We start from the raw sequence: 18916 nt of genomic DNA on the forward strand, positions 1-18916 counted from the left end.
ATGATTTTAATGAGTTTTGTTGTTTGCAGCATGTAGAAATAGATAATGATAATACACCTATTCAATTTTACATTTTTAGAAGCATTTATCAGATGGTGAACACTTTTTGTTTATTGACGTCTTTTGTAGAATAAAACTTTTAAATAGTAGCGTGAATAAAAGAGAAATCTGAGGAATGGACAGAATTTTGTGAATACACACTTAGATAAAACTGTAGAAATATAGAAATGAATACTGTCTTCCCCCTTTTTTCAAATGTTTTGGAGTGCCTTTATTGGTACACAATTGATACTGAACTGACAGTCCTCTACCTACAGAACAAATACAGCACAAGAAATAGTGGTATAAATTAGTCCTAACTATATGATTTTGCATGTCAGTCATGTTCTATAGTGGTTTCTTCTAAGCTTAGAGTAAAACTGGATGCCTTATAGTCAAATAATGTATATGCTAATTTTATCCTTCTTCAGTCAAAAATTGTTTTAAAAAAATCTAATTTCTACAGATGTAGTTGTTATTCATGACTGTCCATGAATAGTTTGCATGGACATTTTTAAAGTTATTTTCAATTTTAAATTGTGTGTGAACTGTTTATTTAAGCAGACTGTTCCTTTTTAGTAGTGTATGATTGGTAAACCAAGCCACGTGTTATTGATTTGGCTTTTTTAGTAGATGGTCAATTCTTATATTAAAACAATAGAAATAATGAATAGCTAATGATTCTTGCTATTTATAATAATATAGCACCTAGAAGCCCCATCAATACCAGGGTCCTATTGTAATAACTACTGGATATACACATATATGTGCACAGTCTTTGGTCTAACGTGCTTATAGTAGTAAATATTGCTGTCCATTAAATGAACATGTTTATGCATCTAAACATAAGTATTATATGAAAAAGCCACTGCAAAAATATTGATGCTCACAAAATAGCCTTTTGCATTTGTTTTCATGAACAAGAAAGGAAAAAGTATCACAATAAATCAACTATTCAGAATAAAAATGTTCTTTTAGTACTGATTTTCTAATATTCAATAAGTTCTGACGGAGATAGTAATTCAGACCCCCTGGCTCCTACGTTCTTTATCTCTCCTCAAAGATGTCTATCCATTAGGAATAAGTGTGAGACCATGTGATGTCTGTAGGTATTATAGGGCTTGCTAGTACTGCCCTGCACTCGTCTGCCTGCAGGTGGGGACAGGGTAGACCTTGGCTCTGGATCATGAGGTCTGCCAGGAAGTGGATCTGACGTTTTCTTGTCTGCCATGACTTTGATGACCTATATATTCCCAGGAGGCAATGCCCATGGTGATCCTGCCTGGTCTTGAACCCTGTGTCTTCTGTGGGGCTCCAAACCTTCCCTTTACCCCAGCTTAGACTCTCCAGATGGTGTTTTACGATATTCTTCTGCAGCTAGGTTGCAGTGCTGCCTGCTGTAACCTTATTTGCCCCTACCCCAGGGTGTCCTAGTGCCTCTTTTGGGTACACCCTTCCAGGGGCCAGTCTTGGCCTGTGCTCAAAAAAATAAAATAAACCACAAAAAGAAATCACAGAAAACCCTGGCTGTTTCTCAGCCTTCTTGTCAGGCTCTGGAAATGTCCCCTTTTCTCGTGATCAGGTGCTCAACCTCCCAATCACCATAATTCAGGCAAACAATCCCTTAGTCCATTCTTTTCCATGTGCTAGCTGACCCTGCGCCCCTATGAATGTTCACAGTCTATCTGGGGTCTCCCTGATGTGCAGGAAGGCTCTACCTGTGACTGCAGATTTTTTCCTTCAGGCCCTCCTCCAGATCCTCTGTTGGAAAAACTTCAGTTCAGAGATTCTCTCAGGCTTTATGGACTCCCTCACTCTGGATCCTCAGCTGCAGCTCTGCTCCAGAGATTACCACTAGCCACTTGTTTGCAGGTACCCGCCTGCCTCAGGGTCCTCTCATAGCACTCCTCAGGCATGTTCTCTAGTTTCTGCCTACCAAGATGCTCAGCTGCTCCTCTCTCCCTGTGGCCTGCAGGGAACTGACCCCTCTCTGCCCTGCTTCAGGGCCAGAAATACCTTTGGGCAGCCTCCCTCTGCCACTCCTGAGTGAGATCCTGCTCCGGAAATTGGGTGGGTATTTTCCTTCCTTTCTGGGCTACAGCTGCAGCCCTGCTGGCCCTCTATGCTGTAAATTCTGTCTCACTCCTTCACAGACTATTAATTAAATTAGTGTCCCACAAGCTTAGGCATGATATTCTACAGGAGACTCCTTCCCAAAAGCAGACTCAGCCACTAAAAACACAGCGACTGAGCCTGTCATTGTCATAATAACTAGTAGGCAATATTCTTTTGGTGTTTTCAAAGATACTTTTGGGGGGTTTCTGTACAAACACAAGAAATACCATACTGGAGCAGACAACTCAGTATCTGTTTTTTCAGTCAGTCAAATACTTCAGAAAAAGGTGCAAGTTCCTGTGGTAGGAAGATGGAAGGTCTGCCACCAACCAATGTCTCATTCTAAACCTGTATAGTTACAGACTGACTTAAACCCTGTTTTGAAATAACTCTGAATAATCTCATTAGCCATATAACTTTACAATCCCTCTTTCAGTTGCCACCTATGTCAGCAGGTTGCAGTTTAATTGTGGATATTAAGAAACAGCTTTTCTTTTAATAAATTTTGTATGTGCCAGTTTCGTTGGATGTCCTCTTGTTTTTATGATATGAAACAGAGAATACAAATTCCAGATCTACCATCCCAACAACATTGGTTATTTTGTATATTTTATCCCATCCCCTTTTATTTGTGTCCTTATGTAAGAAAACAATCCCAGTCTTTAAATTTTTCTTCTTGTGAGTATTCTTCCATGCCCCTAATCATTCTTGTTACCTATACCTAAACTCCCTTGTAGAGGGAATGATCAGTATCGAGCATCATATTTCAAATGTCATTATTGATTTGTACAATATACAGTATTATCACATTGTCCATATTATTCTCTATCCTATTCTTTAAACATTGTATTTTTCTGTAACACAGCCACATGTTAAAAAGGGCCTCACATTGTGCTGTCAAAAGTGTCATTCAGATTTTTTTCCCTCCAAATAACTTAGCATTTATACACTTTAAATTTAATCTGTTCCTGTGTTGCCCGTTCACCTAATTTTCTTAGACTCTTCCAAAATTATTTGAAGTGCTCTTTAAATTTGGCTAAAGTAAATAGCTTTGTATCATCTGAAGATTTTACCACTTTACTGTTCATCCCCCTTTTCCAGAAACTGTTGTGAACAAAAGCAGTTTTTGCAGAAATTCCCTGATGAATCAGGATCATGAAGCAAACTTTTGGTCACTTTAATTTCACAAATAGCTCCTTTGAAGACAGTATTGAGTTCACAGTGGCCATTTCTCACAACATTTTTAATAAATATAATACTTTGTAAATTATGGTATTGATCTCATTTGCTTCTCATTTGCACTGGGCACATGTTTCATATATTATTAATGTTGTAAAGGACTTTGAATCTGAAAAAGTCTCCTGTGAGTGCTATATATTATTATTCGATTTAATCCTACCTCTTCCAAGGTGCGGGGCGGTGGGGGGATCCCCAAATCAAGTTTTTAAAATATTTTCACATCATGAAAATACATTGTTTTGTGTTGCCATAGTTTTATGGTGATAATTTTTAAATGTTTTTAAGTGGTGAAGAAAATCTTTGAAATTGAAACCTTTAATTCCCTTCAGTTATTTAAAGGCGCTAGGTCAGGTATTCAATTTGTCATTCTAACCAAGGTTGGATCAATGCTGCTCTCTGGAACGTGCTCCCCGTATTTGCAGAGAGACTATCACTGTAGAATTGTTTCTGCTCCCTGCCCATACTGACCAGAGACCCAATTCTGCTAAGATTCAATACACATCTAACATTAAACAGCCTAAGTATTCACATAAGAGTTAATGAGACTTAAGCACCTGCATGAAGTTTAACAAGTGTGTTTATATGCTTTGCTAAATAGAGACAGTACTGGCATTATTACTTAACATTAAGAATAAACTTTAGTGTTTTGCAGAATTAAGGTCCATGCACAACGCCAGATACCTATCTTCATTCTACCTTTATATAAAAATATATATGCCATAGTCATTATTTCTGTGGATACTAATACATATCTCCACAGTATAGATTATGTAATATGGATCTCTAGAGTTTTTTCTTCCTTTGTGTCCAGTTATTCTTTGAAAATGAGGAAATGAAAATGTACTGGAATGGAACGAAGGGGCACCTCAGCCTCCTGCCCTTGTGTTCACACACACCTCCACGCACCCACTGACACGCACATGCACAGGCACATGCACATACACACGAATAGCTATCCAGCCAGGCTAGACTTCAAAGTAAATACTTTGTACCTTGAAGAGGGGCTGCATCCATTCACATATATAGTTATCAGTGTCATTGGTTTTAAGTTCAATGCATTGAAATGGCTTTTGACTTTTATCTTGCCTATTAGCGATTGCCTTTCATTAGTAGAGTGAGAAAGCATAATTTATATTTGGAATGATATCCTTCTGCAAAGCAGAATGTTGTTTGTGGTGTATTTTTTTCATCAAATATCCCAAATCCTTTCTGGATATAATTGGATCAATGCATTCAGCTTTTAACTAAACAGAAAAAAGAGTCCATTTTTCTAAAGCTTTTATATCCGGCTAATAAAAGATGCGATTCTACTTAAAACTTTTTTTCCAACAAAGAAAGTTGAAGTCCTAGATGAAATATTCATTTCCTTCAAAGTCCTAATTAACTGTGTGAATAGGAAGTGATTCAGAAGCCTCACTTTGAAACCATTGACAATTAAATTTTGCATTGATAGTGGGGTTTTTTTTTTCAGAATTAAATTTACAGGATATTGACTTTAAAAGTTACCTACCTGTAATTAAAATCAAGTCTCATTGTAGTCTAGTTGGCATATCTGAATTGAGCTATTTGTAGGCAAGATTTCAATAAATAATGACAAGTCTTAACCCTATGTTCAGTGTCACTACTGTTTTCCCTGTAAGTAATGAGGAATGATGACACAATGTGCATGGACACACATTTCATACGGGAAGCAGGCAGGCAGGAGAACTTCCAAACTGAAATCCTTACTTGTTTGGTCTTTTAAGTTAATTTAATTTGTTGTGGTAATAATATTTCACATGCATTTAGTGCCCAGAAAATAGTGATAGCAGATATGCTTTAAGGCCTCAGGTACTGAACTAATTTGATAGTAAAATGAGAGAGTTTCTCCCCCCCCCACCCTCCTATTTTATGACCCTGCTTCTACTAGAAAAACTTACAGTTCATCCCTTTGCTGCACAATTCCTGCTTTCTTTGCCTGCATTATAGCTCTGTGTAAAAAGGGCAGCTTTCTGATATTAAAGGAACATTAGTATTGAACAAGCCTTTGTTGAAGGACAGGAAGTGGTAAATATTGGGTCAACCTGATACACTCTAAGAAAAGGGTGTTTTGTAAATGTCTGGTGTGATTCTGCTTGCACTGACTGTAAATCTACAGTAACTCAGTTGGCTTGAAGGAAATGAAAATTATGACCTTGTAAACCTGAGTATGGGTAGAATCAATCCCCTGTCTCCTTTAAGTCACTATCTTTTGTAATTTGTAGCATCACAGATTTTGGATTGTGTCTAGGTTCAACTCCCATTGAAATGAGTGGAAATGATCTTTTTTCAATTCAGGTGTAAGTTCTTTCAATGAAAGACAAAACTGGATTTTATGGGCTATATCTTACAGGGAAATGACTACGACCTCACAAAAGATTCTAATCTGGCCAAATTCAGATCTTTGAAGTGTTATATTTGTGCACGACTGGGGATATGCCCAGGATGAATAGTGAATCCCCAAATATTAGTGTGAAGAAAACCCCCCTTTCATATGAATGTTTCAAAAAGTGAGATAAAGAAGGAGAATTAAATACTCATTCTAAGCCTGAATATATATAGATCCACCAGCTCTGATCATTAGATTAGTAGGCTACAGCAACGGGGGCTGTGACTAGTTGTGAGGGGTGCTAGGCTCAGCATGGTGCTCAGGTTCCTCCTTCAGATTCCTACACCCTGCCTGTCCTTCCCCTGTAGGTGTCCACAACTGGTTGAACTGGTGGGGAACAGGCGCTGGAAGGAGGAACCTTCATGTTGCTAGTGCTGTCCCCAGCTGATGCAGGAACAGGGGAGCCATGAGTTGCTCCTGGTCCACTCTCATAGGCTGCATGAGCCAGTGGTGGCATGCAGGTTCCTCCTTCCAGCACCTGTTCCTGGCCAGCAGAAGACAGGGAGTAGAGGTTGGAAAGTGGAAACTGTAAACCACTGGTGCTGTTGTTTCTGGCCGAGCCTGGAACCTCAAACAACCACTACCCATAGCCTCTGGCTGGAGTGGCTGCCAGTGGGGGCCAGTGTTGGTCCCCCACTCTTTTATGCATCTTCTCTCTACCCGGCTCCCTGATGACCCCCACTGACCTGGGATTTCCAGCCACACCTTACCCTCATCCCTTCCTGGTCTGAATGGTGGCATGCCATACTCTTTAGTACATCATGGATACACCAATTGGAACAGATATGTTTTTAAACTGTGCTAACTCTTTTACATGCAGCTATGTGCATTGTGTTGCTGAAGAGAACATTTACATTTTGATGTTTTTCTTGTGGTAGTAAATTCTGTAAAGAACCCAATCAGTCATTTCTAAAGAATAACTGAGAAATTTCTGCCATTTTCCAATATAGACCTCTGTACAGGTCTAGAATGCAAAAAGAGCAATTTCTGCTGTTTGTAAGCATTTCTTTTTTATTCTTTGTTGGTGTCAAGGCATCTAGAAAGATTCTCTGCTTCTTTAAGGAAATGAAGAGAACGGATGGTTTCCAAAGGAATTCATATGATCTTATTTCATATTCTTTTTTCTGTTATCTTTAAAAAGCATCCTGCATTTTGTATACAATAAAAAGAGGTGCAAGGGTGCTCTTGTATATAGGGCATTCAGATCCACCCCTTTGTTTTTTAACTCAGCTGGTCTGTGTAAAAGATGATGCAGGCACTCATTCATATACATAGCATTTATTTTTCTAAAGGATAATGCATCTGTGCTTGCTTATTCTGTGGCCTTCTGCAAAGACCACATGTTTTTGAGAATTGATTTGTATTGGTCCCCAAGAGTCTGACTTAAATTTTTAGGATAAGATACACAAGCAAAACGCAGGTGTGATGATATGAAGTGTTTAATGCCTAAATGTTCTGGTACTGGCTCTAGAAGTTTGATCAATCTATGAACTGAAGTCGGGTGCTTAACTTCCCTATTCATTACATTACAAGAGTTAACTATTTAGGGGTCACAACACTCAGCACATTGGATATGGGTTGGGAAGTGGAACAAAGGACAGGAAGATGAGGTATAAGATAGCCAGCCCAAAACACTGGAAAGAGGGATGTGTCTGAACTCATAACAGCTGCTGAGCACCTACTTCAAATCTGCAGGTCAGTGCCTAAGAAAGACTGGAATTCAAAACATGGAACCCATGCTTAGACTTAGATCCCTAAGTCATTCTTTCAAGAATAAGTGACTTTCTCACTGTTACCTAGACAGTGGTGGTGCTGCCCACACTTTGTATAATAATCTGATGGTTAAAGCACTTGCCAAGGAAGTTGGGAAAGCCCGGGGGAGGGTGGTTCAAACTTACTTCTTATATCTCCTATGGAAGTACCCTAACAACCAAGCCAGAGGCTGGGTAGGGCTGTCCTGGGGATACTCTCTGCTCCTCCTGTTGAAACTATGAGAATGTGCAGAAAAGAAATCAATATTCAGTGGGAAGGGAAAACTAAGCCAAAGGACATGATTCTATCCCAGAAAAACGATCACTACTGTAGGGAGCTGGATAAGAGTCCTATGTCTAGGTCTGCTTATACATTTTTCATTAAAGAGGCATTGGATGAAATGTACATTCAGTGTTAGAAGCACAGGCCAGAACCTGGGTTTCTCCACTTCCCAGGGGAGTGCTTTCCTTTACTGGGAATGAAGCATAAAAAGCTATGCTTCTTATTGCTTCATATTTTTCTTTCTTTATGAATCTTCATTTCCTTTCTGTACTGTAACACAGCTTCATCAGGGAAGGGGGAAAGAAGCAGTAGGGTAGGTTGGAAGTGGGGTAGAGAGTGATTCGACTCCAGGTGTGGCTCTGGCCAGGTCTCGCTCTGGCCTTTTTCTGAGGAGTGGGAGATGTAAGTTTGAACTCATATACATATAGAGGACCTAGGACCAGATCTTCTATTTCCTGGATAAGAGCTCTAACCACTTCACTATTTTATAAAAGGTGTGTGACTCCACACCATTACCCTGGCATCCCTTGCTGGGCATGTTTGTAAAAGGAAAGTGGCCCTGGGCTGTCATTCATTGCCATCAGAGAGGAACAGGCATGCTTGGAGTACCTTTGTTAGATCAGGTCCCACAGTGACAGGGGCTTCTAAGTTTGTGATTCTTAGAAATTTAAACAGAAGATAGGCATTTACACGTTCAGCTCAGCCAGGATGGCAGCTTCTCTGGGAACACAGTGTGGCTGAACTTCAGGTACCTAAGCAAGCTATGTGGTGAAAATATCAGCACTTTTGGTACTTAAAGGTTTTTCTTAAAGGTTGTTAGATGAAGTTTTTGTGGATCTCTACCTTGACCTTTCTTTCTTGTTTTTTACTAATAATCTGTAGGATTTTTTAAAAACTATAGTCGGTGTTAAATCCTTACATTTGAATCCAGTCCTCATTACTGCTGTCCAGGGCCAGGCATAAGGGTTAAATTTAAATTATGTAAAATATACATCAGTAAAAAAAGTTTTCAGATTGTCAGTAAAAAAAAAAAGTTTTCTTGAGTTAGCGACCCCGTGGTTGATTTACAAGGAAACTTCAAGCTGGGCATGAAGGGCTGCAGAGACTCAGAATGTGAGGGGAGTGTTTACAGACTATGGAAACTAGGCCTAGAACCACCCTTGTCTGAAAAGTAGGCTTGTGAAACTCTGACTCAAAAGCAGAGCTCTTTGCAAAGGGCAGGCTTAGTGAATGTAATCTGAATGAGGAATATGAGTGTTTTCTGGGCACAGGGTGTAAAGAGATTTATTGCTGGAACTCAGAGGGAAATTGAGGCAACCAGTCCAAAGGGCACATTGGATGAGAAGAGGAGCGTTTTAGGATAGGAGCTATTTCTTGACCATACATTCCTGAAAGCCTCTTTTTTAAATGTCAAAAAATATTCTGTAGAAAATTCTACTGTACTTCTTTCTTGCATAACCACTTTTCAAAAATAAACAGTGAATGACCATTCATGGAGAGGGACACTTGGAACCATAACATTTTCAAATCATTTGAAGTTTTAATGCAAGTTTAATAAAGGCCCATAAAATGATCACATTCTCCTTAATCGATTGCAAATGCTCATAATTACCCGGAGGCTGTTTTCAGCTGCCTGATGACTATAATATTCTCAAGTCTGTCTCCAGACAGTCTTAAAACTGTTTATTACTCATTTGGCTACTTGCCAGCTTCCTGCACACTCATTTACTTCACTGTGCCTCAATAAACATATAATTAATTCAAGCTTATTATTGAACTATTTTCTTTGCATTAGTACATATTTTGTCATCCAGATAAGAAAAGAAACATATATTCATCACTTCTGCAGCTTGGAATAAACTGAAGTGATAAACTAAGTTGGATTTTGTTTGTAAGAACTTCTTTAACAACTTTTCCACTTGACGCACCATTGAATCCTGAAATGTGCATTGGTTCATTCTCAATTTACTTGAGTAGAGAGTTACTGAAGTAACTAAAACACTGTGGTTTATGTCCCCTGAAGAAAAATTACTGTAGTTTTGTTTTCTAGATGAAAAAGAAATTGGAGAATACTTTGAAAAAGTCCTTCAAGTCCATAGGTACATTTATAGGAAACATGTTATACATCAATATGTAATGTGAACTTTGAATTGTATAGGTAAATTAAAGCCTGAACAAGCAAAGCACTGGGAGGTTTTCTACTAGAAATGTTGCTGCTATGATAAGGGAGAAATATCAAGCAGATTTTTTTAAATCCTCAAGCTTTATGCTGGTAGACCAAGCTGCATGTGTTTTCACAATATCTGCATAGACTAGTACAACAATACGAAAAGTATACCTGTAATGGGATAATTAAATCTAGAATTAATACCCAAGGAGATTTTACACACATATGAAATACTGCTGATGCTTGTAAAATTTACAGTTAATTCACAATGAGTACATCTACACAAGACATTTATTAAACAGTTGACTAATTAACTGCGCAGTAAGCACCTTAACGTCTACATGTGCACTCCTGTTAGGGCGCACAAAATTAATAAACTCGGCAGCAGGCTTGTACTTGTAAGTACTTGCCAATATTTACTGCCTGCTGTGGAGTTTTTCATGTGCAACAGCACGTGTAGATGCCAACCAGCTGGGTGGGGCATGAGGGTGCTTCACTGTTGGGGCTGCCTGCTTACCAGCCCCACACTGAAACACGCTTGTGCCCCAGGCAGCTCCTCCCCAACACACTGAGTCTAGTTGGAGCAGCCCCAAGCTACCTGCTAGCTGGGACTGTTGCAGCCCAGCTCTGTGTACTGTGGTGGGGGCATGTGTGCAGACATATGCTCAGGGCAATAAACTTGGGACCAATAAGCTCTGCAGTTTATTGCTGCCCCCGAATGACAGGTGCAGATGTGCCCAGTGAGGCCAATATTTTCAAACCTGCTTGCAAGTAAGAAAGTTTGAGCACCTGTAGTTTCTGCTAGATTCAATAGGAGCTTCTGAGTGCTCAGTGATCTTAAAAGGCAGATCAACACTTGAGGAGCTTCAAGTGCACGCATAGAAGTGTAAAATTTAGGTATTTGCCCTTTTTAAAATATTCACTGGGTATCTAAAGTTAGGTTCTTACATAATAAATATTGAATTGCTCACTGGTGCCTCAGTTTAATGAGATTGTCAACACAAAAATTTGGCTTGTTGAATTAAAATTGCCATGGTTCAGTTTTAAGGCAGGATATGGTGTATATAAGCATCAGAAAAGTGAAATGTTTTGAAGAAAAAGTGACAAAACATTTGGATTAAATCCCAAGAAAGGAGAGGAGAAAAGGAAAGGATTTTATTTTTAAGAAAATGCTGGTGATTAAAATTTTATAATGTGAGCATTAGAAAATGTTATAAGCTGATTGGTGGCATTACAGATATTTGCTACAAAGGCTTTGGGGATAAGCTAACTACACTTTAGGCAGTACTATAACAAATAACCTTATCATTTAGGGCAGTGGTGTCCATGTCATCTGGTCCCCTGGCCTAGATATAGACTGCAGTAGTCCTCATAGGCCAGATCTGGACAGCAGTGGAGCAAGTAGCATCAGGAAGCCACGGGGTTTACCTCAGTCACAGCATATACCCCAGTGGGTCTCTATGCTGCAGATTTCAGTAGTGAGCTCTGCCCTACCAGGCACCTTGCAGGCTGTACCTTTTATGCCACTGGCTTATGGAAATCTTGACTAGCAAGATCACTTCTTCGGCCATAAGTGTCTCTACTGAAGTAAAAAATAAATAACCATCCAAATTTGTTTTAAATTATTTTAATAATGGTTAGGGGTTGAGCTCAACCAGTGATTCATAATAGGTAATTACTCAGTTTGAAGATAGGTTTGATCAGGTTAGTAAAGAATACAATCCAGAATGAAAGATATACTTACTCTGAGATTTCCAGATGGGAAAACCTTTCCATATCATTTAACAGGTTTACCTGGGTAAGACTTCCTTCTGTAACAGACTACTTTTAGCTTCTCCAAAATAGGTTTCTCTTGTAGGGATTAATTTAGTTAATACCACTGGGTATTACCACACATGCACTTCACAGTGGAGTTGACTAATTAGCTCTTCAGTAAAGCATCACAGTCTACATGTGTGTCTATATTAGGGAGCGGTAAACTAATTAATGCTTCTGTAACAGTCTTGGACAAATGTTATCCTATATCAGAGTAATTGTATGCGCTCAAACTCGTGTGTACCTGTGACCAGGGCTGGTTGGGGCGTGAAAGGGTACAGTGGGGGGACTGCCTGCCACCTAGCCCTGCAGTGTAGCACCCTGTCTTCCAGTAAGCCCTTCCACTTATTGATGCCACCACTCAGAGCCCAGAGTTGACCCCTGGGCCCCCTGCCATCCCATGGTTGCTCTGCCCTAATTCAGATTTCTGTGCTACCAGGCACACATGAAGTTGCTGTGCCCAAGGCACATTAATACCATGTGTAGGTGCGCCCACTAATGACCGCTTTACTGCTACTGTACTCCTAACTGAGCAAAAATGGGATCACTGGGTGCTTCAAAAACATCCTGTACAAAAGACTGTAGAATCCATAGAATACAACTGCACTGGACAAAAAAGGGGGAGACAGAGAGAATCTGCCTCTCCTCACATCTCCCTTAAAGTAAAAAATAACCTAGTCATACCAGCAATTTATGGAGTGTCTTAGTCTGTTGGACACTATTTGGCTGGTAGGAGCATAGCCTTAATATCATCCTTACATATTCCTAGAATAAGTATCCTTGCCACAAAGTCAAGGAAAATGTGCATGAATTTGCTCAAGCTGACCTCAGAATTGTCATAGTGTCTTACAACAGCTAGTGTCAACAACAAATGAGTGTATAGATCCTAGGCAACTTCCATCATTTCCAGCACTCTTAGGCAAGATGCTCAAATTGGAGAACCTTAATAAATAAAGGGAAACTGTTCAATGCTCTGTATCTCTGATGATCATAGTAGTTATTTGCCTGAACAAAGACCTAGGAGCTGAATTATAAGCACCTGAGGGGGAGTTGTTGTAGGGGGGGGTTTGTTTTTTTTTTTTAATGTCTCCTACTTATAATTTTGGAATATTAGGAAATAGACCTTCAAACAGTCCCTGGTCTAGGACTAAGCAGTGCTAGTTCTGTTCCTGAACCAATGTAATCTGGAGAGAAGACTTTCACCTTCTGGATGCAAGAAAAAAAAAGACATAAGAATACTTTCCAGGAAGAGAGAGATATATTTCTTACTAGCAATACTTAAAGCTTCTAAGAATTCTATAATGTGAAATTTATATATGAAAAAATAGTTGAATATTTTAATGGTGGCCTGTCTTTGCTAGGGACAGCTAAGTGTGAGGAGTGTTTGCTGTGTGAGACATGCCTCTTGGTGAATGCTCTCAGAAATCAAGTAAGGACACTGAACAAGAAGTTGGACAGGCTTAGTATCACCCACAAGCATGAGGCCTTCACTGACTTGATGCACAAGAAGACCATCAGCATAATGAAAGATGGATGTCAGAGAAGGCATTGGAAGGTGCAAGACTCTGGAAGGTGGAACCTGGCACCTTGTCACCTCTGGCAGCACAAAACACTCCCCTCCTGAACTGGTAGCTGTCCAGCTGGAAAGCATGTACAAAGCCCTCATGCTGGATAAAAAGAGGTCTACTCCAGTGGCAGGGGAGGTCAAGCCATGCACACCTTGCAGGAGTTAGGATTAAGACCACTGCTGCCAAGAAGAAGTCATAAGTGGTGGTGGTTGGTGACTCCTTGAAGGACACAGAAGCATCCATCTCCCAGCCTGACTTGTGGCCTAGGAAGGCCTCCAGCCTCCCAGGAGCCCGTATCTGAGAAGTCACAGAAAGGTTGCCAAGACTCATTTGGTCCTCTAACTACTTGTCTGTGCTGTTCATCTATATAGGCTGTATTCTTAGTGCCAGGTGCAACCGCGAGCAGATCAAGAGTGACTACATAGTTTCATAGTTTCTAGGGTCGGAAGGGACCTGAGCAGATCATCTAGTCCGACCCCATGCCATGGCAGGAAAGAATACTGGGGTCAAATGACTGGACCCAAAGCTGAAGAGGACAGGGCCCCAGGTGATGTTCTCACTGATCCTTCCAGTCAAAGTAAAAGTCTGTTTAGGAGATAAACACATGCTGGGTAGAGGTATCCCCAGCAGAACTTTGGCTTCTTCAGCTGTTGCGTGCTGTTCCAGGAAGATGGACTGCCTGGAAATGATAGCAGAGGCAGACAAAGAGAAGGAAGGGTGTCTTTGCATGCAGGCTTGTTAACCTAGTGAGAAGCACAGTAAACTAGGTTTCCTGGAGGATGAAGAAAAAAGCCTGTAGATATGGACAATGTTGTAAAGAGAAGCAGCAATGGAAGCCTTAGCAATGCTCTCAGAGGATAGGACAGTCACTAAAATACCTGAAATATCTGTATACTAAGGCAATAATTACAGGGAACAAATTAGAAGAATTGTATGTCCTAGTACAAACAGAATTATGATGCAGTTGGAATTATGGAAGCATAGTAAGATAGGTGGTCACGGACAAGTATAGCTTGTCTAGGAAGGATAGGCAGGGGAAAAAAGAGAAGGTGTTGTTCTATATATAAAAATAATGTACACATGTTCAGTTGCAGTACAAAATGGAAGGTAGGCCTGCTGAAAGCCTTGTGATAAAGGTTAGAGGGGAAAGCAGTAGGGAGGATGTCATAGTGGGCATCTACTACCGGCCTCCAAAGCAGAAGGAGGAAGTGGATGAGATCTTCTTTAAACAACTGATGGAAGCTTCCAAATCTCAGGAGATGGTGCTCATGGGGGACTTCAGTTATCAGGCTATCTAGTGGGAGGGAAACACAGCAGTGCACAAGTGATCCAGCAAATTCCAAGAGTGTGTTGAGGATAATTTTTTCATACAGCTGATAGAAGGCCAACTAGGGAGGAAGCTCTTTTTGATATGCTGCTCACAAACAGGAAAAAATTGGTTGAGTGTGTGAAAACCGAAGGTAACTTGGATGATAGTAGCCTAGCCATGTTTACGCAAGACACCGACTGTGCAGTTGTTACTGTGCAATCATTTAGTACTTGAATACACAAAGTCCCCAACTGGCTTACATGAGACACTGACTGTACAGTAGCTCATTACTACTGTGCAGTAGCGTCACATCATGCTTTGTGCCATACAATGCTACTGCACAATGGTAACAAACTGCTACTCAGTCAGCATCTCATGTAGAAGTGGCCAGTGACCATGAACTGATAGAGTTCAGGATACTAAGGGAAGGCAGGCAGAAGAGCAGCAAAAAAAGAACACTCTGTTTCTGAAAGGCAGACATTAACAAACTCAGGAAACTCATGGGCAGTATCCTATGGGAAGCAAGCCTGAGAGAAAAGAGTCCAGGAGAGCAGGCTGTACTTTAAGAAGGTCCTCTTTAAGGGTACAGGGCAGGGTGGTACCTTAGAGACGAACTGATTCAGAAAATCATAAGCTTTCATAGGCGACAGCCGACTTTTCTGCTTTTGGAATATTTCCTCACCAAACTTGCATGTTCTTTTTTTACATTTTACACACAATTCTATTATTATTTACATGTAATACCATGCATGTGACTGTACCAATTTTGAAAGAGGACCCTGTTCCAAAAAAAAATCTATATTTGTGATGAATAATCTAAATAGATAATAAGTTTCTTGGGTGGAAGGAAGATGACACTACCTGATGATGATGATGATAATAAAGTAAATCCTATTCTCTGCCATTGTTGCCACCTAAAGGAATATTATAAGGTGTTCACTATCACTAATCGAACATTTGGTTCTCAAGTCTTATATAAAGTCATTAATTCATCCTTCAATAATATCACTGTAGATTTGAAAATATTTCCCTCATATTCTGCCTGGATTGTTCCCTCGGAAGGGTTATCTTCTGTTGCACTTGCATTCTTCCTTCAGATCAGATGAGCTTGCTTGAGGTATTACAGGCAAACTTTCACATAAGCATCCGAGTTTAAATTTATCTTTAATAACTTAACCTGACCCAGTGTTATATGCTTTAAATTCGGACTATCTAAACATATTCTTCAGTTACACAATGCTCCTTTTAAGCTCCTTAACACTGCTAAAAATTAAAATGAGATAGTCCTAAAGCTTTGTTGGTTGAAGGTACTTTACATTATATGCAACTTGACTAGTAGAAGGGAACTCCATTTCTCTGTAAATAAGATGAAAAATTGTTATTGAATCATCATGATAAATCATTGCTGCCCTTAGCTTAAATCCAAACCATGTAATAAATATCAACATTCTTGTAGGAATATGGATATTTAACTCATGCTTTAAATAGAAATGAAATTTTCCTGAGTCCTGTGTTAGCTGCAGCTCCCTGGTGTACAGTAGATCTCTATAATTAATAGTTTCTGTCATTTTAGTCATTACTGTGTGAGGAAGGATCATTGCATTCAACTTATAAACCTTTCTGGATAAGAATTTGAACAGCACCATTTGTTATACAAAGGCTTTCCTCATCAACAGTACAAATAAAGTAGTCTTTTGTATAAATCAGCCAGTGAATATTTATGACAAGTACATTCACCTTTTCTGCCACAGCTGAATCAGGTGATATTCATCATCTGAGCAGAATGTGAGGAAAATATTTTCAAATCTAGAGTGAGATTATTGAAGGATGAGTTAATGTCTTTATACAAGACTTGAGAAAACCAATTGTTCCATTAGTGATAGTGAGCACCTTATAATACTTCTTTATGTGTAGACAATGGCAGAGAATAGGATTGGCTTTATTATTATTATCATCATCATCAGATAGTGCCATCTTTCTTCCACCAAATAAACTTATTCCCTATTCAGGTTATTCATTGTGATTTTAGATTTTTTTTTACCTTCCTGGGAATTATTTTTTAATATAAACATTTTTTTTCAGTGATAAAACATTTTCAGCACCTGTGCTGTTTGTTTCATGTTTGGTATTCACTTTGTAGGTGTAATTGATCATCTGCTTAATAGGATAACTGAAACCTGTTGGATTCTAAGTGACTAATGATTGGTATCTAAGCTAAGAAAGTAACTTCTGCTGTGGATTTTCAAACAATTGTTTATGGTAAAAAAAAATCTTGGGATCTGTGATTTTCCTCTAGGATTTTGTGGTTGGCTAAGTATAAGGGAATATGTTAAAAAATAGCAGTAAAAAACTTACTGTAGATAGGGCTTGGTGATTGCCACCATGTGTCATTTAATCTGTTCTAAGCATTGAAGGCTAGATCTAGTCGAGTCAAAGGACTCTTTTGTTAGACCCAGATTTCATGCAGCGCCCAATGACTAGGGAGACAACAATTCAATTGCTCATGGATCCTGTTACTCATTAGCCAGAGCAAGTGGGGAGCAAATACTAGCACACATTGCTCTCAATAGCTTTATTCAAAATAGAGACAACTTCAGGCAAAGGTTCCAAAAAAACAGCAAACTGTGGACCTGCAGTGAACATTAGTTAGTTCTTTTCACATTTTATACACCTTGGTTCATGCTCATTACCATTTACTCCACCTTTGCCCCTCCTTTGGTTCCACCCGTATCTCCTCCTCCTCTCTCAAGCTCTGGCTCTGTTTACTGTTTGCTTCATTAGCATGGAATTGCCTATGCATTTCATTCATTTACATGTCTTTTTGCCATGAGCGCATGTCTAAGACCTTGACTCCTGCTTCTTTCAGTCACTTGGACTTTGACCAAAGCCTGGAAGCTTCTGGAGGCTTCTTCACCAATCACCATTCACCTTTTTGTATATGTTTATCTTGGATTCTGTTACCAGTTGTGTTGTCTTTCACATTCCAGGCTGTTTTTCAGTCCCATGTTATACCAACTTCCACATTCCTAAGGCTACCTCATTCACAGCACACAGACTTACACAGATTCACTTGAAAATGGTTGACACAGTTAAGATGGTTACTTAGCATAAGCAAATGGCTGGCTTAACATAAACATTCATAAGCAAAATCTTATAAGCTACATATCTTACAGCACTACTATAAGGTTAGAAAAAATACTTGCCTAAGCATCTTGCAGTATTACTTTTAATATATATCATTCTGCCTTGTGGTTAGCAGCTCTGCTGGGCCACAGGTTACAGCCTTTTATTCAGCTGCTAATCCAGTGCTCCCCAAGATTCAAATATAGTCACCCTAATATTTCTTTCTTGTAGCTTTCTTGTAGCATATTTATTTAGTGGTGATAGCCACTGAGAACACATTTTACCAGTGCTCACTGTATAGATACCTGGAAGTGAGAATGGAGTGCATTTGAAAGTTGATTTTTCAAACTGAACATGCTTAGTTCCTCAACTAACCATAAGTCTAACCCTTATCAACATACTTTTAATTACTGTTAATTATAATAATGCCTGGAAGCTATAACCAAATACAGGACCCCTTGAAGTATAAATAAACTCTAACTGAGAATTCCTGCATCAAACAACTTAGTTTTAAATCATCAAGTCAGAAGAAAAGGTGGAGAAACAAAGTGTTTCTATTTGTACTTTTACAGAAGAGGAATTGAGGCATGAATAACCACTTACAATATCACTCTAAAACTACTAGATACAAAAAGGTATTTAGGTGCCTAAATGTCTCATTTGACCTTGCCCCTGACCTACCCATAGTTCCTGCCTATGGCAGAGCTGGGGTCTGCACCCTTTTCTCCTGAATTAGAATCACGTACCTCTTTTACCACAGAAATTGAGATCAGCTAATAATAACTAGATTTAAAGTTCTTGGTACACGGGAAAATGAATTTTCTGGGAGAGCATTTGATATACTTTCCCTACTGTTTCAATAAAGCCTGGTTTTATTGACTTTCAGAGCAAGGTATGCAGCCCATTGGAGTAGTTAGGATTTTTCTTGTGAGTGTTATGCTTATTTATTCATAGCTAGTCTTGCTGTTCTCACCTACCACTGAGACCCAGCATTATTTCTTATTTGCGTACAGATTTGTATCTAGAGTCAAATGTGATGGCAGTATATTAAGACATCAAATGCTAAACATTAGTGACCCAGAGATGATGAAAACACTCTT

At 39.3% G+C, this 18916-nt stretch overlaps 1 protein-coding gene across 4 annotated transcripts in view; it reads left to right on the plus strand.

Moving 5' to 3' along the window:
* GRID2 (glutamate ionotropic receptor delta type subunit 2) overlaps positions 1 to 18916 on the plus strand; it is a 1419908-nt gene that overhangs the window by 799045 nt on the left and 601947 nt on the right. The gene's annotated exons all lie outside the window — the stretch shown is intronic.

The sequence above is a fragment of the Crocodylus siamensis genome, chromosome 2 (assembly GCF_052110815.1).
Source record: "Crocodylus siamensis isolate JL-2025a chromosome 2, ASM5211081v1, whole genome shotgun sequence".
Taxonomy (NCBI): domain Eukaryota; kingdom Metazoa; phylum Chordata; order Crocodylia; family Crocodylidae; genus Crocodylus; species Crocodylus siamensis.